We start from the raw sequence: 10,628 nt of genomic DNA, 5'->3' as shown, positions 1-10,628 counted from the left end.
CCAGCACCACAAGGTGTGCATGGTGGGTCCACCTGGTGAGGGTGGCCCAGGTGCATGAGCTGTAAGTGTGGGAACCAGGAAATTTAACAAAAATCCCTTACCCCTGGACAAACAGAGCAGGGCTCATTCCATTTTGTGCTACCCCCGCCACCTCCCCTATGACCCCCAAATGGCCTACTTATGGCTTAAGGCGCTGCCCCACCCTAGTCAGGCCTCTGGGCACACCCTAATTGGAAATCGGCTCATAACAATGTAACCCTGCCTTGTCCCCGACAAAATCATGCACCAATTCTGACCAAAGTAATAGACCAGCTCAAATGGATACTATAGGGTAAGATGTAATTCAGTCGGCCAACCACATGTGGACCGACATGACTGTGCAACTTTCTGCGTATCCCATGGTCCACTGGTCCACGAGCTGCCTCGCCTCTTAATCTCAGGGTCCAAGTCCCTGCTCCAATGATCTGGTGCACTTGGACCCAAGCTCCAGCTTGTAAAGAGACCCTCAACAGTTTCATCGGTGTCGGCTCCTTGGTGGTTTCTCGGATTCACAATCTTGGGCACAACACAAGGGCCTGCTGTCCTGATATCACTTCCACGGCCACGCTGACCACCCCGCAGGCCCTCTGTGCCCAAGGCACCCAGGCACGGAGATGCGGGGAGGGGAGGAAGTGCCCTGGAACCCGGCCAGGCCCGGCCCCCTGGACAGAGGGAGAAGTGACCTCTCAGGTCACTTTGCACAGACCCTGGTGACCTGAGGCTCCCTGGCTGTCACTCTGTCCCACCCATTCTGGTGCACAGGGCACAGGCTGAGTCCCAGTAAAGTCTGTGAGGCCTGACCCTGGCGTCCGGCCACCCCTGGATGGCACGTGGGACGTCAGCTGTGTGTGCCTAGCAGCGCCCCTGCATGGGGTGGTTGGGGCCTCGGTGGTGCCCCCTCCTCCTCTCTGGGTGTGTCTCCACTCCCTATACTCAGAGTTCTGGGAAACACAGAAACAGGCTGGCTGTGCATTTTCACACCACAACACTTTATTGACTTTCTACAGTAAACGGGCTCAGAGCCATGGGTGCGTGCCTTCACCTGGGGAAGGAGACCTTTTTGTCTTTAGGGGAGGGCAAGAATCACACGGGGTGGGGGGGTGAGTGCTGGAGTCCACCACCTGGAAGCATGTGTGGACTCTGGTTGGGGGCGTATGTCCTGAGGCTTCAGACTCAGTGACGGTTCTGAGGACAGCAGAGCTGACCTGGAACTGCAGCACATGGGCTCCTGTGCTGGGTCCCTGCAGGGCAGCTGGACCCCGGCCTTGGGACCCCTGGGGCCCCAACACCTGTAGCAGCCTGCCTCCTGGTGTGGGTATAGGTGGGGCCCACCGGCCTACCCCTGCTCTCCCTACCCTGGGGGGTACCAGGATCCCCTGGTCTGCCCTAGGTCAGCGACCTGGATCTGTGGGGCTCGCCCAGTGCCCAGGAGGCCACATTCAACTGTGAGAAGGCTCGCTCAGCCCGGGGCCAGAATCCAGGGCTGGCGACAGCCATGGGGGGGCTGGATCCCATTAATCTTTGTGTCGGGCCTCGTGGGTGCTCAAATCAACCCAGCTCCCCAGAGCCTGGTGCCCAGTCAGCCCAGGTCCCTCTAGGTTAGGGGCTGGTGTCCTGTGCAGGGTGTGCCACGCTCCAGAAGGGACAGTGGGTGAAGGCAGGGCACAGTGGGTCCTCTGCACCACTCACCAGCACACACCGTGTCGGGGGCTCCCTGTCTTCCCTCCACCCTGCAACCCCTGGGTACTTTATGGGACACCCAGGCTTCTGATGGGAGTAGGGTATCCAAAGAACCCCGGGGAGGCTGAGCATGTCCCACAGGGGGCAGCTGTACCGGGTCCTTGCTCAGGGCCATTGGTGTGGGGGTGGGTGGTGTGGGGGCATGCGTATGATGGTGGTGGAGTTGGGGACTGGTGTAGGGGGGATAGTGTTGAGGTATAGTGTGGGTGGGGATTGTGTGGGGCTTTGTGTGCGTGAGGGGGATGGTGTAGGGGCAAGGCCATGGGGGATGATGATGTAGGGGGATGATGTGTTTCTGGGAAATGGGGGGATGGGGTGAAAGGGCAAACCCTTTCTCTAAGATGCATGGGGAGACGTCTACAGATAAAGGCGACCCCAGTCTGGGGTTTTCTGTGACACCTGCTCCTGGGTCCCCGTGTGGTCAGTGCAGGGCCCTGGCTGGACTGGGGGCAATATCTTGGGTCATTATACTATGTATGTTTACAAATTGCAAATTGTCTCAAATTAAATGCATAGAATTTAGAAATATTTAAAGCACCGAGAGGGGGTATCACCCTGACCCATCCAACCCTCATCGGATCGATGTGTGTCCTCCTCCAGTCACAGCCATACACCCAGCCCCCAGGTCCCCTTACTGCCCTCCATGGCCCGCAACCCCGCCCCCTGCTTTTCAGAGGGCTGTCCCTCACATCTTTGGGGTTCAGCTCACATGGCAACCCCTGGAGGCCCCATCCTAGTGGCCTCCTCATCCCTGAGAACCCGGGGGAGGGGGCACGGGGTTCATCCCCAGCACCTTACCATGCAGCTGTGTGTTGCTGGTGCTGTTCTTCTCCCGGCCTCGGAAGCCCTGTGTTCCCGACCCAGAAGCCCCTGGTCCTCCCCCGGAGCCCGATCCTCCCTGGCCCCTCAGCCTCACCCTACCCTGTAGTAGTACCAAAACATTATGTGACTGCTGAATGTCCTGTTGACGTCCAGGTCTACCTGCGTGATGTCCTAGGAGGAGACCAGGGCCTCCTCCTTCATTTCCTGTGGGAAAACCGGGGAGGAGGAGCAGGCATCAGTGATACAGACCCTGACAAGTCACGAGCTGCTTTGGTGGTCAGGGAGCCCTGGGGCAACCATGGGAGTGTGTCCTGCAGAAACCTCCTTCCTTCCTCTGGGAGGCTGGGGATGGCGGGAGTGCCCACCATGCCCGTGGAACTGCGTGAGGGCCTGTGCCCAGCTGTAGTGGGCGGGGTGGTGACTGAGGGACAGCCTGGGTTGGAGGGCATAGGGGTTCAGCTCAGGTGGGAGGGGACATGGGATGTTGTGCCCAAGATTGCGAATCTGAGAAACCACTACAGAGTTGACACCAATGCAAACACATGAGGGTTGATTTCCAAACTCGAGCTTGTGTTCAAGTACACCCGAACCCAACACAGTGGAACAGGGACCTGGACCCCGAGTTGGGTTTTAGCTTTGTTTTAAGGGCTTGTCTCACGGACCTCCAGAAGGGCTGGAACAATTCCTCAAGTTCTGTTTACATTTTGATATGGGGCCTTCAAGGGCATTGACCTCTGTTCTCATTCTAATAGGCGCTTCCAGCCCTTGGCGTGGGCTCAGTTCTTATTCTATTGTGGGGCTTTCCAGGGCAATAAGCTGTAAACTTTTGTTTTTTTCCTGCAACTGAAGTAATGTAAATTTCAGCTCTTCTTCACAGGGTCCTGGGATGGCTTGATGTTTTCGAACGCTGAACTTAAAGTGGAAAGGCCTTCATTTTCTCGGCCTCCTTGCGTCCATTCCCATCCTAGCTAGCTCCTACCCCCTTCCCAGGAGCTCCTAAGAGAGCAATTGCAAATGACCTCAGCCTGGCAGCGTGTGTTGGGGGACAGGCCCTGGGATTTGGAATCAGGAAGACCTGGCTCCTGGGCGTCCCAGTTCTGCAGCAGGATTCGATGCTGCAGACTCTTACTCCCTGAGGCTATCTTAACTACTGACTTTGAACATAGAAAAGCTGTCCTTTGTCTTTATAAGATGAAGAGCGAGTCAAAGTGTTTTTTCTCTGCACTTCTGATTGCTCAGATTCCAATCTGAGACGTATTTCCTGTGAATAAGGATAATTTTTTTTTTTATTGGTGTTCAATTTACTAACATACAGAATAATACCCAGTGCCCGTCACCCATTCACTCCCACCCCCCGCCCTCCTCCCCTTCTACCACCCCTAGTTCGTTTCCCAGAGTTAGCAGTCTTTACGTTCTGTCTCCCTTTCTGATATTTCCCACACATTTCTTCCCCCTTCCCTTATTTTCCCTTTCACTATTATTTATATTCCCCAAATGAATGAGAACATATAATGTTTGTCCTTCTCCGACTGACTTACTTCACTCAGCATAATACCCTCCAGTTCCATCCACGTTGAAGCAAATGGTGGGTATTTGTCATTTCTAATAGCTGAGTAATATTCCATTGTATACATAAACCACATCTTCTTTATCCATTCATCTTTCGTTGGACACCGAGGCTCCTTCCACAGTTTGGCTATAGTGGCCATTGCTGCTAGAAACATCGGGGTGCAGGTGTCCCGGCGTTTCATTGCATTTGTATCTTTGGGGTAAATCCCCAACAGTGCAATTGCTGGGTCGTAGGGCAGGTATATTTTTAACTGTTTGAGGAACCTCCACACAGTTTTCCAGAGTGGCTGCACCAGTTCACATTCCCACCAACAGTGTAAGAGGGTTCCCTTTTCTCCGCATCCTCTCCAACATTTGTTGTTTCCTGCCTTGTTAATTTGCCCCATTCTCACTGGTGTGAGGTGGTATCTCATTGTAGTTTTGATTTGTATTTCCCTGATGGCAAGTGATGCAGAGCATTTTCTCATATGCATGTTGGCCATGTCTATGTCTTCCTCTGTGAGATTTCTGTTCATGTCTTTTGCCCATTTCATGATTGGATTGTTTCTTTCTTTGGTGTTGAGTTTAATAAGTTCTTTATAGATCTTGGAAACTAGCCCTTTATCTGATATGTCATTTGCAAATATCTTCTCCCATTCTGTAGGTTGTCTTTGAGTTTTGTTGACTGTATCCTTTGCTGTGCAAAAGCTTCTTATCTTGATGAAGTCCCAATAGTTCATTTTTGCTTTTGTTTCTTTTGCCTTCGTGGATGTATCTTGCAAGAAGTTACTATGGCCGAGTTCAAAAAGGGTGTTGCCTGTGTTCTTCTCTAGGATTTTGATGGAATCTTGTCTCACATTTAGATCTTTCATCCATTTTGAGTTTATCTTTGTGTATGGTGAAAGAGAGTGGTCTAGTTTCATTCTTCTGCATGTGGATGTCCAATTTTCCCAGCACCATTTATTGAAGAGACTGTCTTTCTTCCAATGGATAGTCTTTCCTCCTTTATCGAATATTAGTTGCCCATAAAGTTCAGGGTCCACTTCTGGATTCTCTATTCTGTTCCACTGATCTATGTGTCTGTTTTTGTGCCAGTACCACACTGTCTTGATGACCACAGCTTTGTAGTACAACCTGAAATCTGGCATTGTGATGCCCCCAGATATGGTTTTCTTTTTTAAAATTCCCCTGGCTATTCGGGGTCTTTTCTGATTCCACACAAATCTTAAAATAATTTGTTCTAACTCTCTGAAGAAAGTCCATGGTATTTTGATAGGGATTGCATTAAACGTGTATATTGCCCTGGGTAACATTGACATTTTCACAATATTAATTCTGCCAATCCATGAGCATGGAATATTTTTCCATCTCTTTGTGTCTTCCTCAATTTCTTTCAGAAGTGTTTTATAGTTTTGAGGGTATAGATCCTTTACATCTTTGGTGAGGTTTATTCCTAGGTATCTTATGCTTTTGGGTGCAATTGTAAATGGGATTGACTCCTTAATTTCTCTTTCTTCAGTCTCATTGTTAGTGTATAGAAATGCCACTGACTTCTGGGCATTGATTTTGTATCCTGCCACGCTACCGAATTGCTGTATGAGTTCTAGCAATCTTGGGGTGGAGACTTTTGGGTTTTCTATGTAGAGTATCATGTCATCGGCGAAGAGAGAGAGTTTGACTTCTTCTTTGCCAATTTGAATGCCTTTAATGTCTTTTTGTTGTCTGATTGCTGAGGCTAGGACTTCCAGTACTATGTTGAATAGCAGTGGTGAGAGTGGACATCCCTGTCTTGTTCCTGATCTTAGGGGAAAGGCTCCCAGTGCTTCCCCATTGAGAATGATATTTGCTGTGGGCTTTTCATAGATGGCTTTTAAGATGTCGAGGAATGTTCCCTCTATCCCTACACTCTGAAGAGTTTTAATCAGGAATGGATGCTGTATTTTGTCAAATGCTTTCTCTGCATCCAATGAGAGGATCATATGGTTCTTGGTTTTTCTCTTGCTGATATGATGAATCACATTGATTGTTTTACGGGTGTTGAACCAGCCTTGTGTCCCAGGGATAAATCCTACTTGGTCATGGTGAATAATTTTCTTAATGTACTGTTGGATCCTATTGGCCAGTATCTTGTTGAGAATTTTTGCATCCATGTTCATCAGGGATATTGGTCTGTAATTCTCCTTTTTGGCGGGGTCTTTGTCTGGCTTTGGAATTAAGGTGATGCTGGCCTCATAGAACGAATTTGGAAGTACTCCATCTCTTTCTATCTTTCCAAACAGCTTTAGGAGAATAGGTATGATTTCTTCTTTAAACGTTTGATAAAATTCTCCTGGGAAGCCATCTGGCCCTGGACTCTTGTGTCTTGGGAGGTTTTTGATGACTGCTTCAATTTCCTCCCTGGTTATTGGCCTGTTCAGGTTTTCTATTTCTTCCTGTTCCAGTTTTGGTAGTTTGTGGCTTTCCAGGAATGCGTCCATTTCTTCTAGATTGCCTAATTTATTGGCATATAGCTGTTCATAATATGTTTTTAAAATCGTTTGTATTTCCTTGGTGTTGGTAGTGATCTCTCCTTTCTCATTCATGATTTTATTAATTTGAGTCTTCTCTCTCTTCTTTTTAATAAGGCTGGCTAATGGTTTATCTATCTTATTAATTCTTTCAAAGAACCAACTCCTGGTTCTGTTGATCTGTTCCACAGTTCTTCTGGTCTCGATTTCATTGAGTTCTGCTCGAATCTTTATTAACTCCCTTCTTCTCTTGGGTGTAGGATCTATTTGCTGTTTTTTCTCTAGCTCCTTTATGTGTAAGGTTAGCTTTTGTATTTGAGTTCTTTCCAGTTTTTGAATGGATGCTTGTATTGCGATGTATTTCCCCCTTAGGACTGCTTTTGCTGCATCCCAAAGATTTTGAACGGTTGTATCTTCATTCTCATTAGTTTCCATGAATCTTTTTAATTCTTCCTTAATTTCCTGGTTGACCCTTTTATCTTTTAGCAGGATGGTCCTTAACCTCCACGTGTTTGAGGTCCTTCCAAACTTCTTGTTGTGATTTAGTTCTAATTTCAAGGCATTATGGTCCGAGAATATGCAGGGGACAATCCCAATCTTTTGGTATCGGTTCAGACCCGATTTGTGACCCAATATGTGGTCTATTCTGGAGAAAGTTCCATGTGCACTTGAGAAGAATGTGTATTCAGTTGAGTTTGGATGTAAAGTTCTGTAGATATCTGTGAAATCCATCTGGTCCAGTGTATCATTTAAAGCTCTCGTTTCTTTGGAGATGTTTTGCTTAGAAGACCTATCGAGTATAGAAAGAGCTAGATTGAAGTCACCAAGTATAAGTGTATTATTATCTAAGTATTTCTTCACTTTGGTTAATAATTGATTTATATATTTGGCAGCTCCCACATTCGGAGCATATATATTGAGGATTGTTAAGTCCTCTTGTTGAATAGATCCTTTAAGTATGATATAGTGTCCCTCTTCATCTCTCACTACAGTCTTTGGGGTAAATTTTAGTTTATCTGATATAAGGATGGCTACCCCTGCTTTCTTTTGAGGCCCATTCGAATGGTAAATGGTTCTCCAACCTTTTATTTTCAGGCTGTAGGTGTCCTTCTGTCTAAAATGAGTCTCTTGTAGACAGCAAATAGATGGGTCCTGCTTTTTTATCCAGTCTGAAACCCTGCGCCTTTTGATGGGGTCATTAAGCCCGTTCACATTCAGAGTTACTATTGAGAGATATGAGTTTAGTGTCATCATGATATCTATTCAGTCTTTGTTTTTGTGGACTGTTCCACTGAACTTCTTCTTAAAGGGGAATTTTAAGAGGCCCCCTTAAAATTTCTTGCAGAGCTGGTTTGGAGGTCACATATTCTTTTAGTTGCTGCCTGTCTTGGAAGCTCTTTATCTCTCCTTCCATTTTGAATGAGAGCCTTGCTGGATAAAGTATTCTTGGTTGCATGTTCTTCTCATTTAGGACCCTGAATATATCCTGCCAGCCCTTTCTGGCCTGCCAGGTCTCTGTGGAGAGGTCTGCTGTTACCCTAATACTCCTCCCCATAAAAGTCAGGGATTTCTTGTCTCTTGCTGCTTTAAGGATCTTCTCCTTATCTTTGGAATTTGCAAGCTTCACAATTAAATGTCGAGGTGTTGAACGGTTTTTATTGATTTTAGGGGGGGGATCTCTCTATTTCCTGGATCTGAATGCCTGTTTCCCTTCCCAGATTAGGAAAGTTTTCAGCTAGAATTTGTTCAAATACATATTCTGGCCCTCTGTCCCTTTCGGCGCCCTCGGGAACCCCAATTAAACGTAGGTTTTTCTTCCTCAGGCTGTCGTTTATTTCCCTTAATCTATCTTCATGGTCTTTTAATTGTTTGTCTCTTTTTTCCTCAGTTTCCCTCTTTGCTATCAACTTGTCTTCTAGGTCACTCACTCGTTCTTCCACCTCGTTAACCCTCGTCGTTAGGACTTCTAGTTTGGATTGCATCTCATTCAATTGATTTTTAATTTCTGCCTGATTAGCTCTAAATTCTGCAGTCATGAAGTCTCTTGAGTCCTTTATGCTTTTTTCTAGAGCCACCAGTAGCTGTATAATAGTGCTTCTGAATTGGCTTTCTGACATTGAATTGTAATCCAGATTTTGTAACTCTGTGGGAGAGAGGACTGTTTCTGATTCTTTCTTTTGAGGTGAGGTTTTCCTTCTAGTCATTTTGCTCAGTGCAGAGTGGCCAAAAGCAAGTTGTATTGGGAAAAAGAGAAAAAGAGAGGAGAGAAAGAAGGAAAGAAAAGAGAAAGAGAAAAAAAAAGGGAAGAAAAAGAAAAAAAAAAACGAAAAAAAAAAAAAGAAGAAAAAGAGAAAGAAAAAGAAAGGAGAAAAAAAAGGGGGTGGGGGAAGGAAACCAATCAAAAAGCAAAACAAAACAAAAACAAAAACAAAAACAAAAACAAACAAACAAAAAAAGAACCACCGGGGAGTATCTTCTGATTCTGTGTACTTTAAGTCCCTTGGCTTCTCCTGGAAGTTGTCCGTCTAGCTGGTGTTCTGGGGGAGGGGCCTGTTGTGCTGATTTTCAGGTGTTAGCAGTTGGGGGAGCTGCTGTGCCCCTGCCTGGTGCAGGGCTCAGTGGGGGTTGTTTACCCCGTGAGGCCGCAGGAGGAACAGCCCCAGTGGCGGGGCAGCTCTGGAAACCTGGATTCAGCCCCCGCAGGAACTCCGGAGCTCTCCGTCTGCAGGGCCTGGAGGCTCCGGGGCGGGGCCGCTGATCTGCTCAGCTGGGGCAGGAGCGTCCTCGCTGTCCTGGGCCCTCCCGGCCTCTGCCTGTCCCGGGGGAGGCGGGATCCTGGGCTGTGTCCCGGCGCCCTGTGCTCCGGAGCCTGCGCTGGTGGATTCGCGCTCCCGGGCCGCGCAGCCCCCTCCGCGGAGCCGCCGCCCGAGCCCCTCCGAGCTGCTCCTGGAACCGCGCAGCCCCCTCCGCACGGAGCCTCTTCCTCTGCCCGAGCCCCTCCGAGCTGCTCCCGGGGCCGCGCAGCCCCCTCCGCGGAGCCGCCCCCGAGCCCCCCCGAGCTGCTCCGGGTCCCGCCGGGTCCCGCCGTGCGCGCTGCAGCCCTTAGGGAGCTCGGCGCACTCTCCTGGGCGCGCAGTTGCTGTTACTGTCCCCGGGAGCCCGAGGGCATCCCCGCCCTCCTGGGTCCTGCTCCAACACCCCGCGAGCCCCTTTCCCCCGGGAAGGTCGGTGCAGCTCCTGCTCCTCCGGGACGGGGCTCTCCTGTCCTGGGGACACTCGCCCCGGCCTCAGCCCGGCTCCTCGCGGGGCCCCTCCCCCTCGGAGGCCTTTGTGTCTTTACTTCTTTTTCCCCGTCTTCCTACCTTGATAGATGCGCGAACTCTTCTCACTGTAGCATTCCAGCTGGTCTCTCTTTAAATCTCAGGCCGAATTCATAGATTTTCAGGATAATTTGAAGGTTTTCTAGGTAGTTTGGTGGAGACAGGTGATTTGGGGACCCTCCTCTTCCGCCATCCCACCTATTTGATTTTTGAATAAGGATAATTTACTATCCATAGTACTATGCTTAAAATATTCTGACACAAGTAAATCAGAGGGATGAGGGAATGTCTTCTCTTTCTTCACAGCTCAGTCACTCATCAGGAAATGCATCTTTATGGATTTGGAAAGAACTGAGAGACATTATTACCAATGGTCCTATTATTATCTGAAGGATTCTTCCCTGAGATTCTTCCCCTTTTTCAACTGACACTGAAACACTGTGAACTCTCTGGAAGACAAATGTCAGGGAAATAAATGTTATACATTGCTAATTTTAAACGCACTTGCAATATGGTGTCTATTATACTAGAATTATTTTTATCTGATTTTTGCTATTTATTATCCGTTCCTGCTTTTCAGGTTGAGGAGGCATTATACGTGTTCCTAAGTGTTTTTCTTTCCTTCTGATCTAAAATTCTTACTTTGTTCCCA

Source organism: Canis lupus, chromosome 19 (assembly GCF_011100685.1).
Source record: "Canis lupus familiaris isolate Mischka breed German Shepherd chromosome 19, alternate assembly UU_Cfam_GSD_1.0, whole genome shotgun sequence".
Classification (NCBI taxonomy): domain Eukaryota; kingdom Metazoa; phylum Chordata; class Mammalia; order Carnivora; family Canidae; genus Canis; species Canis lupus.
This window is presented reverse-complemented; position numbering follows the sequence as displayed.